At 43.1% G+C, this 17,462-nt stretch overlaps 1 protein-coding gene and 2 pseudogenes across 2 annotated transcripts in view; 1 reads left to right on the top strand and 2 right to left on the bottom strand.

Moving 5' to 3' along the window:
• The window catches only part of Eepd1 (endonuclease/exonuclease/phosphatase family domain containing 1), a 117,832-nt gene that overhangs the window by 55,095 nt on the left and 45,275 nt on the right, over positions 1-17,462 (bottom strand). The window lies entirely within an intron of this gene.
• On the bottom strand, positions 3,925-5,971 carry LOC116071934 (annotated as a pseudogene).
• Positions 9,785-9,907, top strand: LOC116074065 (annotated as a pseudogene).

Genomic DNA, 17,462 nt, shown 5'->3' with positions numbered 1-17,462 from the left:
GGTGTGTTAAACAGTCTCCTGTTCCTGCCTGTTTGTGATCATATTGTGTCCAATACCAGATGCCAAGTTAGATGTGGGAGCTGGGAAGCCGCCGAACTCTTCTGCTCTCCATCTACAAAGGTACCACATTTTACCTACAGAAGAGAACCAAGGCAAAGCTCTGGAGGAAAAAATGAAATTAAAATAACCTCCACCAACGCTAGGCTAACTACTCCCCACTCTCTAGAACAGGGATGGCATCCATACGGTTCCTCTCCCCATCCCTGCCCTTGCCACCCTTGCTTTTCATGGAGCTTCCCTCCACTGAACCTAAACTAAACTTTAGAATCCTTCACAACACCCTAGCAAGCCATATTCAATCTACGAAAGATGACAGCAAGCTCAAACCCACTCGACATCTGCTCCGAAACAAATAGCAGCCTTCGTGTCATTGAGAAAGGGCAGAAAAAAAAAAGACAAACATTCTCACATTTAAAACCTGGACCCAAAATAGGAGGGCCTCTTCGGTCCTGGGAGTGATGGTGATGACTAGAGCCAATCTAGATAGTCTGTGCTCCCAAATAGGAGCAGGGCAAGTTAGGTGGCTGTTCTAGGGCTTGATGCACAGGACCCTTCAGCAAGCCATGACTCTTCCTCCTGAGACATATAGGCTCTAATTGTGTCCTCAGATGTCCCATTATATGTTATCCCACTGCTATTTCTAAGGCTGGGTGCTCCTCGAGTCTTGGATATTTCTACCAGCACTGAGGATATCCAATCTTCTAACACAGCAGGTACACCCTGGGGAGCAATCTCATACATATCTAGGAGCAGCAAACCTGTTTGCCAAATCTTCCATTTGATACCATCTAACTTCCTACTCTGGAAGGCCATCCAATATTGTTTTCAATTCTGCCGTATCTTCTGTCCCTCCTTCCTTCGGCTACTTCACAAATAGACATAGGATATCTCCAGCTATAGAAACTACATCATGCTTGGGGTGTAGGTAGGGGGCCATGTGAACACAATAATGTCCTTGCCCTCGAGAGCTGGAAGGAACAAAGGTACTGCATAGGCACACATGCTCGGGGGCAGGAATGTGTGCTACTTAGACTCTCCCACGTTCCAGCGTCGATCTGGGCCTCGGGAGAATGTTCTGCGGGAGGCCTGGTACCTAATTAGCATTCTCTGAGGGCAGCTGAGCCCAGGCAGATGAACGCTGGCATGAACAGTCCTTCCTTTTCCTGCACTCCACTCGGAGAAGAGAGGGAAAGCACATACATCAGCTGCCAGCACTGATTTGATTCAGAAAGAATCTCAGTGGCAGGTTTGAGGACAAGCCGCACTTACTTAGAAGTGCCTAGAATACACAGTTAAATTCTGCCACTGAAGCCTCAAGGAGGCAATGTGCTGGAAGGCACTGTCTTCTTTACAAGAGTGACAGCTGCCACAGGGAGGTCTCTGAGAGGATGAGGGAGGAGAGGCTGTGGGGAGAGTGCACTCTCCTGCTGTGAAGAAAGTACCTCCAATCAGAGGAAAGCCAGAGGCCAGCTGCAATTGGTGGCTCGAAGACAGGACCTCAGCAGACCTCAGTAGCCCTGAGACATGTATAAGAACACGCTATAGGTCTTTTTTTTAATCTATTTTTTTGAGAATTTTATATCCTTTCCTCCTCCTTCTCCTCCTCCTCTTGCTCCTCATCCTCCTCCTCATCCAACTCCTCCCAAACCCCCCAACTCTCATGAACTCTTCTTTATTATTGTTATACACACACACACACACACACACACACATACACACAAACATGTGTGTAACTATAAATACAGGATGAGTTCACCGAGCACTGCTCATATGTTTATGTGTTTAGGGCTAACCACTTGGGATTGGATAATCTATGGGGGCAAAGACTGATTCTCTCTCTCTCTTAGCAGCCATAAATTTCACTCTATCTAGTCCTCTATCTAGGGGTGGTATATTGTTGAGAGTCCACCTGCTGCCCCCCCCTTGAATGACAATTGGTGTTAGCATTGCATTGTTTAAGTATTGCAGAGATTTCATGGGCATAGCCTCCTGTCCTACATATCTGACGCTAGCTTGCAGCAGACACTCTGGCTCTCTAGATCTTACATTCTTTCTGCTCCCTCTTCTACAATGCTCCCTAAGCCTGAAGTGTAAAGGTTGTATAAGGGTTAGAACACACTTAAAGGTAAAGTTCCCAACTTTGCAGACAGGCAAACGTTCATGGAGATTATTCCCTAGTAAAAGGCAGACTATTAAGAACCACAGTACATGGGATAGAATGGTAAGTCCATGAGTGTCATATGATGACACATGTATCATCACATGAACAAAATACTTAATCCTGTTTTACATACAAGGCACTACTGGGAGACACGGAGAAGCAAGGGTAACCTTTGCCTTAAAGCACCCACATCAGATGAACAAACCAGATAATGACATCCACCACTTGGTGAGCACCCTTTGGGATCACATGTGCTATACAGCCCACTAGAAGGATACCAGACAAAGCTAGAAGGCTCCTTCTGTTGTTGTTCTATTTGAAACGGGGTCTCATTATGGAACCTAGGCTGGTTTGAATTCATGATTTTCCTGCCACAGCCTCCTGAGTATGCACCATCTCAGCAGGGTTTTTTTTGAATGAACTATGAGAAATGGATGGGTACCAAGAGAAACTTCACCTCAATGTTAAGACTGGGAACTGGAGGGAACATGTTGTTAGGGAGGACAGTGGAGATGGAGACTGGTGAATTACATCTGACACTTAAGTCTTCGAACCTTGGAGTGCAGTATGAGAGAGACAGTAACTGACTGCACCTCAGTAAGTTACGGAATCTAGAACTGGATAATAGCGTAGAGAGATGGTGTCAAAGAAGGGAACTTTCTCAGGAGGTTAAACACAGAGAACAGCCAATAGCAGATGTTCTAAGCCATACCTATTTTTATATTATTTTCTTTTATGTGTACATGTGTGTGCTAGAGTGTGTGTATGTGCGCCATATGTGCATACAGGCACCCAAAGAGGTCTGAAGAGGTATCAGATCCCCTGAAACTAAAGTTATAGACAGTTATGAGGTTCAGTGGCAGTGCTGGGAATCAAACCCAGGTCCTCTGCAAGAGCAGTAAGCACCCTTCACTAGTGGGCCATCTCTCCAGGCCCCTAAGCCATAGCCAATAAGAGAAAGAAAGAAATTCAGTATGGTACTACACAGTGTTGATGAAGATCCCAGCATCTGGTAGGATGAGGGAAGAGGAATGCTGTCTCTGGAGCAGCTGGTGCTACACAGTAAGATGATGACTTCTAAGATGCCAGTGTGGGCTACAACATGGGAACTAGGCAAAACAATACCAAAACAAACAAAAGCAAAAAAAAAAAAAAAAAAAACCAAAAACTTCTTTTAGAGAGCAGGGGGACTTCTAGGAAAGTGGAAGGAAGATCTAGAGCCTAAAGCCAAAAGGATATGCTCTCCCTTCTCCTCATAAAGCTGGCCTTGTGCAAGATCAGAGGTCAGAGCTCTGTGTTTGGTTGGAGTCCCTGCTTGTCACCTCCCAAGCTGGGAAACCTTGTCTGCTCTCCTTCACATTACCTGACCCCTATTGAGAAAACTCAAAATACATCATCACCACTCACATCTGCATTTAAGGCAACCCAGGCAAGAGTGCCCGCCCAGGGGTTCCATTTTTGACCATATATGGGCACAATCCCAGCTCCAAGCTAACACATCATCACCTCTTGCCTAACACCTATAAAACCCCTTGCATTAGCATGGGTGTACAATTTCCCTGGCCTTGTTCCTTGGGACTGGAGAACCCATCCAGGAGCAGCGTCCAATAAACCAGCCTTTATCCATTTTTTTCTGGTCCAATCTGGCCTATATTATGTCAATGGAAAGCCTATTACTCTGCACATTTTTTTGTGCTTGTTTTAAAATTTTTCATTTGTTTTCTTTTGTTTTGTTGCGGTTATTTTTTGATTTGTTTTTAGGTAGGATTTCAGTCTGTAGCCTAAGATATGTTCTACTGTGTCATCTCATACTTGCTTGGAGCAATCAATCACCCGCTGTGCCTCAGCCTCCCAAGTGCTGGATGACAAGAGACAACCCCATGCTCAGCCCCGGAGAATTAAACAATGGCCTTTTCACTGTTGTAAGTTATATTGTCTTTTGTTGTTATTGTTGTTGTTTTTGCAGGTTTAACTACCTATAATGGAACATGCTGGACATGATGTTGCACTGTCATTAATCTTAACATTTGGGACACAGATCTATAAAGAATTATACAATAAACATTTATAATCACTCACAAACAAAAAACAGTTTGCAACCTTCTGAGGAATTGTAGAAACCAGCAACGAAGGGCAGCCATGTGGTGACAGTCGGAACTAGAGAGAGTAGTAGTAGTAGTAGTAGTCTTTTCACTTCAACCCCATCTGCTTCCATCTTCTTCCTCTTCTTGATGATTGCACTTACTTTCTTCCACTGTTGATCAAGCTCTGCCTTCTCATTAGTTTCTTTGAATCGTCTGGTTTTCCATCCCTCAGACATCTTGATACCATACTGGAATGCAGCCTTGGGCAAAGCCTCCTGGTTGTTCATATACTCGCTATATTCCTTCTGAGTATCAAAGGGCCTAAGGGACCCTTCTTGTTACCCTGGTCCATTTTGCTATAATCTACCTCTTCATCACTATCTACAGCCATGTCACCCATCGTGGCTGGATAGCATTCTGCATAACTGTTGGACATGTCAAAGAAATCACCCAGCTGCAAATTTTTCATTGATGGCCTTGATCAACTCCTTTGCAGAGTCGGGTGCTCTGTCAACATCCATGGGCTCATCATCCACTTTTGGCTTCTCCAAGGGGCTGTGCCTTTTCTTTTCCTCCTGTCATTCCCATTCCTGATCATGTTCATGTTCCCGGTATCTCTCATGCTCCTTGTCCCGAGGTGTCTTGGTTGTGGAAGGAACATAATCCCCAATGTCTTCAAAAATGTTCATGTCAGCCTCAGGAGGTTTCTTTTTTTCCAGTTTTCCTTTGTCCTTCTTGAGCTTCTTCTTTTGGGTCCCCTGCCTCGGGTATGACAAAATCTGGGAGAGTTTGCTAATAATGATGTCATTTTGTCATGTAGTCAGTGTAGTCTGGGCCTCCATAGTGGGGCAATCAGTCTTGCTGCATATGAGAGTGGTGGGGATATCTGTGTCTGGGTACTCATCAGCCAGGTCTACTACATAGGCCATATGTCCTGGTAAGAACAGCTCATTTCATTCATATGATTTACTCTTGAAAAGCACCTGATACACATTTTGGCTAAGGCGTGTTTTAAATTCAGTTTTGTTCTCAGGATCCTCATCTTTCTTGGTTTCCTTTGAGGGCTTTTCCCTGAGTTTCTCTTCCTCCTTCCCTTTTCTTTTCTGGCAATCTCAGTATGCACCTTTTGAAGCAACGCAAAATCCAAACCTTTTACCAAATGGGTGTGTTCTATATCACCATCCAAGAATTTAGACTCCTGAATCAATTGTCTTCTCTTCTCTGCTGCTGATTTGTCCATATCAGCAGTGGGGCCCACGGCCCTGGAGTTGGCTATGGTACTTATCAGCTCAGTTTCCCCCTATCCTTTGTTCCCACTATCTTTCTGTTCCTTGACACGGTCCCAGTATTTTTCTGCGAGTTCTTTCTCTCTCTCTCTCTCTCTCTCTCTCTTTCTCTCAATCTCTTGCTGGTGAAACTTGGCATAATAACTTTGCTTTTTCCTCCTTTGTGCAGCTGGGTCTTCATCCTCATTGTACTCTCTTGGCATCTCATGGTGATTTGACTCAGAAGGTGGTGCAGAAGGAGGTACAGCTCTTGGGGTCATAAGAAGTTTCCTGAAGTCTTCATTGGTAAGGTTTGATTAGTGGAAGGAATGAAGATCATCCACATCGTGGCCATCTGGAGCCAAAGGGTTAGAGAAGGACTCAATATCTCGCTCTGTCATTTTGGCCACAGTCTCTCAACTCCACAACCTCGAAATGATGAATGTTGTCTTTTAACATGGCACCTTTAACATATAAACTGTCTTCTGTAATGTAAACGTCTTCCTACAGTCTGCAGTCCAACTCCCAACAATGGTCAGCAGCAGCTGTGAATAGAAGTTCAAGGATCTAGCAGTTGCTCACTCCCACAAGGCAAGCAGACAAAGCAGAGAGAGCCTTCCTTCTTCCAATGTCCTTATATAGGTCTCCAGCAGAAGGTGTGGCCCAGATTAAAGGTGTGTGCCACCACACCTGGATCTGGGACTTGCTTTGTCCCAGATGACCTTGAACTCAGAGATCTCCCTGTCCTAATCTTCTGGGATTCATAGATCTCCATGACAAGATCCAGGTCAGAAACTTGTATCTTCCAGCCTCCAGATTAGGATCACAGGTGAACCTTCCAATTCTGGAATGTAGTTCATTCCAGATAGAGTAAAGTTGACAACCAGGAATAGCCACTACAGAAACTTTCCTGCTATAAACCAAACTCTAGAACATAAATCAGGTCTTACCAATTAAAAACTCACTTCTTGTATCTTCTAAGATTATAGTGGAATAAAACTAGAAATCAACAGCAAGAGAGATTACAAAACAAAGCTAAGAGGAAGGCCATACCTACTCCAACAGGGCCACACCCTCTAATAGAGCTACTTCTTAGGCCAAATATATACAAACCATCACATTCTACTCTCTGGTCCCCATAGGCTAGTCCAAACATGAGTCTGTGGGGGTTATACCTAAATGCAGCATAATAAAGAATACATTTAGTCCAACTTCAAAAGTCTCCATAGTCTATAGCAGTCTCAATAATGTTAAAAATCTATAGTTCAAAGTCTCTTCTGAGATTCATCCAATCACTTTACTGCAATTCCCAAAGCAAGACAGGAAACTAGCTAGACAAACTCCAAACTCTGCGTCTCCATGTCTGATGTCAAAGCTGTCTTCAGATCTCCAACTCCTTTCTCATCTTTGTTGACTGCAACAAAGTCCTTTCTCCTGGGCTGGCTCCACTCCCTGTTAGCAGCTTTCTTCAGAAGATATCTCAAGGCTCTGGCATCTTGAACATCTTGGGGCCTTCAAGGCTACTTTAATGTTACAGCTTTTTGTTCCGATGTCTGGGACCCATACATGATCTTCTGGGCTCCAAAGGGCTGGGGCATCACTTCTCCAGGTCTTCTCTCTGTAGCATTCTAAGCTCAGGTTGATCCACTCATTGTTGCTGCTGTTGGTGGTGATCATCCCATTGTACTGGCATCTCCAATACACTGGGGTCCTCTGCTGTAACTAGGCTTCACCAATAGCCTCTCATAGGCTCTCTTCAAGGTGCCAAGCCTCAACTCTTTTATATGGCCCCTTCAGTCCTGGACCATCAACTGTAATTGAGGCTGCACCTTCACCAATGGCCTTCCATAGCTTCTCACAGTACTAAACCTCAGCTGCTCTTCATGACCCTTTCATACCTTCAAAATCAATTCCACCTGGGTGATTCTTACACATTACCAAGTACAGCTGCAGCAGGCAGTACAACTTGGCTATCTCTGCAACACAGCTTCTTTGCACTCTCAGAAAACACTTCCCAGAATATTTCACCTCAGTGATGCTGGTCTCTTCTTAAGCACCACTAATTTCTTAGCTCCAGATAATCAGCATCAATTGTCCCAGTAGTCCCTTTTATTCTAGACTTTAAAGCCAGAGCCACACGTGGCCGAAGCTGCTGAGTTCTGCTGCTTGCTGGGGCTGGAACTGGGCCCCTAGTTCTATTACATTATCACCAACTTTCTGTTTTCCAACTACTTCACTGCCTAAGCTTGGCTGTCCTGCAACTTGCTCCATAGACTGACTTTTGCTCAGCCCCATCCTTGACTAAATCCTATCAGTTTTGCTCAGAGTATGTGATCACCATTTGTATATTACAGCAGAATACAAGGCTCCGGAGAGTTCCAAAGAGAGCCCAGGGCAGTTCTGTATTATCATACAACATTTCCACAATCTCCTCTACAAGGAAAAGAAGAGTGTGAGGACTCTCCATCTTAGAAGCCCATGCCAAACCCCATGGAGATCTTGGGAAGGCAAACTGTAATCCCTGTTAATATCTGTCATGTTAACTCCAGGTTCCTGGAGGGGCACAAGCCATGTCTCTAGCACAGGGGAGCAGCAGGAAGCTCTGAGCAAGGGCAAGAGAAGGAAGGCGGTGAGGCATGGTGGCCTTAGTTCAATGTCCCTGTAAAGAACTTAGGAAGTTGAACAAAATCAAGGCCAGGAATAGGGTCAGCCCAGCTGCTCAAACAGTTCCCCCTCCTCCTTCAGAGAAGGCTGTGTGTGAACAAGGTCATGAAGAAAGCTCCTTTGTGGTCTCCAGTCTTCAGAAGAGGTCATGAGTGTCACAGGCAGACTTCTTTCCCTTAATGTTTAACTTTCACTCACCACTGAGAAACAGGGGTGTCAGCCTCTGCCCTGCACTGGCTTCTCTGAGGGAAGGGCATGGCCTGCATCTTCAGACACATCTGTTGTCACTGCCAATGAACATGCCGGCATCTCTACCTACCCCACCGAAGCTGAGTACTACTGCTTATGTCAGGCCTGAAACAATCTACATGTAGTTCAGCCTGCAATCACTGCCCTTGCAGAGCCCACAAAACAGTCTGGAAAAGGACCTTCTTTTAGGACAGTACCTGTTTCTGTTCCATTTTTGGGTTTTCAACTACTAGGTTTCATTACCTTTTCTTAGAAATCTATTCAATTTACTCCTACTTACAAATTTTAAGCAAAGAACCATACTAGAACAACCTCCTCATCTAAATATATACCCCTCTTCTTCACTCTTTCATGTTTGAATTTTTTTTTTTTCATCTAGGGAACTGGGTTTTGGGCTGGCCAGCAACATGGCATAGTGAGGAAAGGTGCTTGCTATGAAGTATGTTCATTTTGGTTTGATGGCCAGAACTCACACAAAGGTGGTAGGAAAGATCTGACTCCACAAAGTTCCCTTCTGACATTACACACCTCCATTGAGTACTACAGTTGTATCACTTTTACCCTTTCTTCTCTCCCCCTTCAACTCCTCCTGAATTCCCCCACTCCCTGCAAATCCATGACATCTTCTTTGGTTATTACTGTTACATGAGTATATGCATGTAAGACCTACTGAGATCACTTAGTGCTACTCATATGAACATGAGCTTAGGGCTGGCCACTTGGGACTAGATATTCTGACTCTGAAGAAAAGAGATTTCCCCTCTCTCAGCAGTCACTAATTGCCTGTAGTTCTTCATGTAGGGGTGTGGCCTTGAGAATTCCCCCTATCTGAATTGGCACATTGACCAGCATTATGTAGGACTTGCTTAGGCAACGACAGTCGTGAGGTTTTGTGGGTTCAGCCTCCTTGACACATCCAGAAAACATAATCTGACAGCTCTAACACTCTTTCTCTGCAGCTGCCCCCCTAGATTTTGTGTGTGTGTGTCCATGCTTATTATGTTCAAAGGTTACTTGGGTTGTTTCCACATCACTAAGCATAATTGTGCCCCATGTGACAACACAGTAGTCAAGGATGGCCCAAGCATGCGGTGGTGGTTTCATAAGCTTTTATTTTCAGTGCTTTTGGAGACTTCTTAGCCCATATAAGAGCATTCAATGATGCCTATACAATAAATAATGAAATCACCTCATGACTCGTTTCTCCAAATGTGTCCCTGTTGCTAAGTGATACGTGTCTATAGTTGGTTTGTGGGTTTTGTTTTTTGGTAATTCTAAAGCAACACAGTACAGGATCGACCCTGTAAATTTTTCACTTTTTAAAATAGATTATTCAGTGAACAATGGTTGTACACAACAGGCTCGTTGGTACTATGTGCAACTTGCTGCTTATATGGGTTGTCTTAGGAACCCTGGAAACTGATTGACCTTTCCAATGACTACAAATATCACTTACCTTTTGTTGTACCTATTTAGGCTCCAGGTGGATATATATGAGATGTTAGGAAAGAACCAAAGCACTATGGCCAGGATTCACACTGGCTAAGTCTTTATCTCTTAAGTTGCAGAATGAGGCAGTATGGAAATATATCCATTTGAGTTTGAGGTCAGGTTCTCTGACTACTAGAAGTTCCATATCTCAAAGGACTGGGGCTTCGTCAAGTTTGATGCGGGTAAATACAAAGATATACCAGGCAAGAACAGCTCATTCCAAAGGACTGGTGTCAAATGTATCCCCAGTTGTGGTTCCATGGGACAAGTAGCAGGCCCAGCACACGTGAGGGCTTCCACTGTGCTGCCTCTCCTTAATCATGCCCACTAACAAATTCTACTTCCTATCCAATAAAAAGATAAAATAGTTGGGCTTGCTGGTATACGCATAACCATAGCACTGGTAGGGATAAAGCCCAAGGATTGAGAGTTGGGATCAGCTGGGGACTTCATAGCGCAGAGCATTATCTTGATCTCCTTTATAAAGAGTTTTTGTTTTTATTTCCAAAATGTTTTGAGCAGTTCAAAACTCTGGGGATCTAAAAGTGTTTACCACTAAGTTTCTTCATGGTGGTACAAAGAGTAAGATGCAACAACTGAAGTCAGTTTGAGCTGTGCTGCCTTCTGCTTGCAGGGTTTTTGGAACCTCAGGAGCTCCAGGGGAGGTGGGAAAAGAGTCAAGCACATACTTCACATACACATGCCCTGTGCAGGGACCTCATGGGTAAACTCTGAATGTTGCTCTGCTCGTAGGAAGCATTCACAGAAGTGTATATAAGTACTCAAGTTACTCTGAGGCTTTCTTTAGTCGTTAACTCTTTCCTGAAGATCAGAAAGCAGGAAAAAAAATATTTGGAAGGAAGCATAGTGTTCCAGATAGACAGATAAAAAATATTATCTACTCTCCCCTTTTGGATTTCCATTGTAAAATTTGTGATTTCTTTTCTTTTGTTTTCTTTTCTTTTGTTTTCTCTTCTTTTTTCCCAAAAATGGTTTCTCTGTGTAGCTCTGGCCATCCTAGAACTCACTCTGTAGACTAGGCTGGCCTCAAACTCAAAACTCTGCTTACCTCTCCCTCCGAGTGCTGAATTCAAGGCAAGTGCTGGATTAAAGGCATGTGCTACCACGCCCTGCTTGTGACTGTTTTTAAAGCTCAGTTGTTTAGCTCTTAATCAAGAACCCTATAGATGACATTGTGTTGCAGTGTTCAAAGGCTGACATGCCTGTGGCCAGAGGGCCCATCCATAATAAACTCACTGGGATGTCTTTTCACTATAGAGCAGAAAAATTATTTCTAATGCTAGGGAACTGCTTTTTAGAGAAACATTAGCAGCACTCTCTAGGGCTACCAATTTCAGAGCTTATAACAGCCATTCCCATTGTGGTAAGTTTCAAGCCAGAGCTAAGAGATGAGATCAGCTGGTTCTTATGAAGCCTCTACACCCTAGCTGCAAAACTCTCTAGTGAAAAGGGATAGAGCCCTTTAGGTTTGTATGTGAAAACTCAGCATCCTAATGTGATAGAGTTGGGAGTTCTTTGATGATGCCATGAGAGGAAGAGCCTTTGCACAAGTGTACCTTATTCTACTGTGCTGTCAAGATTCTGTATTTAACACAAATGGAAGGATGGAGAAAACCTGCACTGAGGACATCTATCAGCATTGATGTAATCACTTTGTATCTCTGTCTCATTCTCATAGTGTTTCACATTTCTGCATTATTATAATAACTGTGACCATCCATCTATTATGTTGCTATTGTAAGTTTTTGTATGCCATACAAGTACCATATACTACAGTAAGCTTAACTAGTAAATGTGCATGTCTACCCTGCTTGAAAGCTGTTCACCATCTCTCTCCCTCTCTTCAGGCATCCCTAGCTTCTGAGATACAACAGTATTGAAATCAGGCCAGTCTGTCACCTTACAGACAGAGTGTCCACATAAAACAAAGAGTATAAAGCCTCTCACTTTAAATCAGTGCTTCTCAACCTTCCTAATGCTGAGACCCTTTAACACAGTTCTTCATGTTGGGGTGACCCACCCCACATAACATTATCAACCCAAACATAAAATTATTTTCATTGCAATTACAATACTGTAATGACTCATAATGCAAATACCTGTGTTTTCTGATAGTCTTAGGTAACCCCTATGAATGGGTCATTTGACCCCCAAACGGGTCACAATCCATAGGTTGAGAATCAGTGTTTTAAATAAAAAAAACTAAACATGGGCTAGCTTAGTAAAAATATAACATCAAGCAAGGCAGGATGCATGTTGTGCCTCCTGCACCCAACCTGGGTTGTGAATGCAAAGGAAAAGCTTTTAAACTTTTTTAATCTGTAATTAATTAATTAAATTAAGCTGGTGACCATAGGGAAGGTTCTTGGGGAAAATGAAAAGTGCTAATTCAGTGAACACAGAAAGGATTCGCAAGCAAAACAGCTTCTCTGTTGATAGGGAAATGTTGTAGTGGTTTGGACCAATCAAACCACCCACAGCAGATTTGAAGTCTAATCCAAAGCAAGGCCCTGTGCTTTGGACCCTGTGACCCCCAAGAGAGCTGAGGGAGCCAGAGAAGACAAGTCTGGGGCTTAAGGAAATGGCCTTGTCTAGAACCCAAAGCAGGTGAAGCATCAAGTGTTGATGTGAGAGCCACAATAAGCACACAGGGCCCCTGAGACCACTGGTGCGGGCTGCTACAAGTCCCCAGGACTTCAGAGCCAGAGACACAAAGCCTAACTTTAGAGCATTATGGACAGGCCATCTCTCTTGTTAGGACTAAACATAGCTGGTGACTTTGAGCGGAAGCCAATGCTTGTTTAATGCTCCCAAATCCCTAGTGCCCTCTGAGAATGAGACTGAAATCTACCTGCGCCCAGCAAACAAAGTAGCAGAGGCCAGATGGCAGTATATCTCTTTGCAAGATGGCTTCCTAAATATCTGCAGCTGACTGTTATGACTTACTTCCCAGAAAAGATGCCTTTCAAATATTATGAACACTCACAAAACACCTGATCACCCATGAGCTCTGGCAGACATGTCCAACAAGATTAATGCTGCTTTTCTGCCTGCCCATGTAGCTGTCCATTATGAAGGCATGATGCCGACTGCACAGGCTCATTACTTAAGAGATGCCTTTATAAGACTTGATCTGCCATAGATTCCTTTAATGGATGTGCCAGTGTGAACAGGGAATGGACTGGAAAGGATTTACCATTCTAGATGCCATTAAGAATATTTGAAATTTATGAGAGGTGAAGACGTCAATGTTTAGGAGAGTTGAAAAGAACTTGATTCCAACCCTCATAAATGATTAAGGGGTTCGAGACTTGAGTGGAGGAAGTAACTGGAGAGGTGAGGGAAACAGTAGAGAGCAGGAGAGTGGAGCCTGAGGTGTTCCTGAGCTGCCCTGATGTCATGTTAAGCCAAGATGTGGGGACTTGCTCTTAGGAAGGAGCAAAAAAAGTCGTCTCCGGAAATGGAGCCTGCAGCTGATGGACGGTGCATGAAAGATGCCTAAGGGAGACCAAGCTCTCTCGGTGGTAATGTGAACTTAGTTGGTAAAGACAAGAGAGGACTGTCCCTAACTTTCAGAGGTTCTGCTCATGGGTGATGCTAGCAAACACTGTGACAGCCTACAAAGAAACCTGTGAGAGAGAAGTCAGGCAACAAGCTTCATTGTCATAAGACATAACCACAGCTACTGACCGGGGGCCACCAACAGCTTGATAAATATGCAGCATCACTTAGAGGAGACTTCTCCCAACCCCAAGGAAGGACTACAGCTCATTGGAGGCTCAAATGAGCACATGCTGTTTTCAGTTATAATGTATTTTAACTGCCAATATGTACACTGGTAGACTCTATTTTAATGCACGTGTTAGTTTTACTTGTACTTAAGAAACCAAAAGTAACTCTGCTATCCTTATGCAGCGAGCCACCTTACTGTAAAGAGACCATCCTTGTGTATGTATGCACATCAACGAGGCCTGAGAGCCTGACTCATCTTACCACAGACAGCACAGGGTAAAGGCATCTTATTATGTATGAACTCAGACACAGGATAACAGCTGGACTGGCACTTTTATCTCAGACTTCCCAGACTCTAAAGTAGAAGAGCTTAATGTCTGTTGTTTATAAGTCATCTGCTCTACAGTATTTTGTCATAAAACCTTGAACAGACCATGACAGGCGAGATCTGTAGTGGCCTAAGGTTATAAAATACATAATGTTTCTATAATAAGTGAATAGGACATGTGATCAATTATACAACTATAATATGTTTCATGATAATGAATGGATAGAAACTGAAGCTGAGCCAGTAGCTGGAGTACTGAGTACTCAGAAGCAGGTGGTCAAAGGCAAATGGGCAGGTTGGTGAAGGCCTGTCCTATAGAAGGCATTTGGTCAGACTGTAGTTTCTACTCTGTAAAATTAGGATAATAATTCTAATTTAATAGGCTCACTGTGAAAAGTCAATGAAATGTCATATGCTTGCATTATATAGTAGGTACTCAATAAATTGTGCCTAATGATATTTTTGTTCATAGAAATGTTCATAATTCTTACCTTCATTATAACTGGAAAGTACATCGAGAGCTGTCATTGATCAGAATAAAGCTAACATTTTACTGCTAAAAAAACTGTTGCAAATGACTGGCTGACACATGAAAAAGGACCTGTGAATGTGGAATTGCTAAGCTGGTGTTTCTGCAGTGTCCCTTCCATCACCTGAATCACTTAAAAGTAAACACACTCATTTCTGTTCCATCCTAGAGATTTCCTCAGAGTACAATGACTATTATAAGTTTTCTAAAATTGACTAGACAGCACAATTTTGTTCTTTATCCCTAAAATTTAAAAGTATGGAAATAATAGACAATATATGCACAGATTAACTATTCTTTATCTTAATGCTTAAGACTTGAAATATATACATCTATACATAAATAAATGTATGCTGTGTGTGTGTGTGTGTGTGTGTGTGTGTGTGTGTGTGTGTGTAGCCTATGCTCTAAGTATAAGATAGCTCATGAGATCAGGGTCAGAATGTTTGTAATTTTAAACAGACATGCTTGTTGAAAACTATGAAGCCTGTATGTGGGAGTTGTTATAAACTAAAGTCCCTTTAACAAAAATGAGAACAAAATCCTAGAAGTTAAAGTATAAGATGTTGGAAAGGAATTAAATATCACATCATTTGAAAGTGAGAAGTGAAATGCTTCCCTTAAAATAGAGGAAAAAATTCCTACTTTAAGAATGCTGTGGTGTGCGCCTTTAATCCCAGCATTGGAGGCAGGGGCAGTTGGAGCTCTGAGTTTGAGGCCAGCCTGTTCTACAGAGTGAGTTCAGGGACAGCCAGGGCTACACAGAGAAGCCATGTCTTGAAAATCCAAAAGAATACTCTGTATCAAGTTTCAAGTTGGAATGAGAAAAAGAAGAGAAAGAAAGCACTTCTGTCTGGCACACACTGAGCTACAGGCTTCCTAAACACTTCTGTTTGCCCTGGCTTTATGATAAGGACAGTACTCTGGGTCAGGGTGCCTCGGGAGAGCTAAGGCTCCTTCCAAGCTCAGGGCCTAGGACCCTAATACCTCCCCCTCATCCTAAACTTCTTCCTGGTGTCACTACCAACAGGGAAGAGATGAAGCTGCAGAGCATCCAGGAGGTCCTTGTTGGTCATTTTTAATCCAGTTGACTATGACTCAAGACAGATGTACCTACATTGAGCTCTCCACTCACCATCCTTCACTCCAGTCTAAATGAACCAGGGTCCTCCAAAGATAGACTTCACACCAGGCCTTCTGCAGCTCTGGACTCTATTCCTACAGACCCAATTCCTTCCCCTGTCCCTTCTCCTGTCATTGCCCAGCTTTAGTACTTGTGTACAAAGCTCATCAGCTGATGCTCAGAATGACTTCTGATCACATTTACATCTGATCACATTTTCAGACAGCAAATACTATGTTTTCAACACAGGAATTAACATGAACAATCCATTCGGAAGTCCAGACAGAAGTAGGTGAATAACCACTTCTCAAGGCACTTTAAAATGAAAGGAGCCTTCTTACAGTGCTTCCAAGCACCCAGGATGCCCTCTATCCCCACTGAAGCTCACTACTGGTCTTTCCAGTCCATTGCCAATGTTTTAAGAATGGTGTTCTTCAGTTTATTTTTTTCTAAGAAAGTATAAGGAAGTTCTTTTTTTACTTACAGGACAAGCAAGTAAAAAGGAACATTCTGCTTTCAGAGAACACTGAGACTTAGAAAGTTATCTAACAGCACAGGCTCCATGCTTGCAAACTAATGTTCCTGCCAGAATGCATGTGGCTTTGGAGACCGACCTTTCACTTTGTCCCAATATTGCTCCTTTTTTAGGGCCAGATGAAATCCACTGCTAGGTTGTCAGAGGCAATGGCCTCCCTTCATCAATAAAAAACAAGCTTCCTCCCTCCCTGCAAATGCAAACAAGCCAGTCAGATTCTCTGGTCAGAGGGTTGTTTAAAGGAATAGCTCATGAGGTCACATTTCAAAGACATCTTTTATTTAGGTTTTAGGAATAAGTTTTCTAGAATGCTTTTCTTTTTGAAATACTTAGAAAATATAGAGGAAAAAAGAAGCATGATCATAATCCTGCTATGTGAACATAGTGCCTAAAGGACTTGGCATCCAACTCCACAGATAATTGCTCAGCCATGGTCAGTGATGCTTTCTATTCACAATAGCTGGGAAATGGAAATAACCTAACTGTCCTTCAAACAACTAGCAGACAATGAAAATGTAGAACAGATATACTATGGAATATTATTCAGAATGTAGAAAGAAAGAAAAAAAGAAGAAAGGAATGGAGGAAGGAAGGAAGGAGAAATGAAGGAAAAACAATGAAATCATTAACTATTCGGTTAAAAAAAAATGGACTGAACTAGAAAAGACAATATTGTGTGCAGTAACTCAGACCCAGAAAAACAAACATCACAAGTTCTTTCCCATCTGAGTCTCCTAACTCTAAACCTTCAAATATGAAGAAGATTCCTGCAGTGACTGCAGAAGTCAGGAAGGCAAAGACAGACCTCTGCTGGGTGGGGAAGCACGAGAAAGGGGAGTGGGGCAGTGGGGAAGCACGAGAGAGGGGAGTGGGGTGGTGGGAAAGCTTGAGAGAGGGGAGAGTGGGTGCAAGTGAGCACTACGTAGGGAGAGGAAGGAGAGAGGTGGGAAGATAACAATGGCAATGTCTGAGAAGTCCTGAGGAATCTATCTTCCAAAGGGAAAAAAAAAGTAATACATGGAACTCTGTGTATAAACGTACATATGAAGTTTAAATGAAATTTTCTCATCCAGTCTGAAAACGCTCCCTCCAAGAACAAAAACACCATCTAACACAAATCCCAGTACTAGACCTGAGAAGGCCTGTTTTAACTTGTCAATCAGGACTGCCCAAGAGACTCCCCAAACATATAGCCTATTGTTATACCCTTAGTTGCCTTC

This window comes from Mastomys coucha, unplaced genomic scaffold (genome assembly GCF_008632895.1).
Source record: "Mastomys coucha isolate ucsf_1 unplaced genomic scaffold, UCSF_Mcou_1 pScaffold23, whole genome shotgun sequence".
In the NCBI taxonomy this organism is placed as follows: Eukaryota; Metazoa; Chordata; class Mammalia; order Rodentia; family Muridae; genus Mastomys; species Mastomys coucha.
Note: the sequence above shows the minus strand (reverse complement) of the source record. Positions and strands in the feature narration are given on the sequence as shown.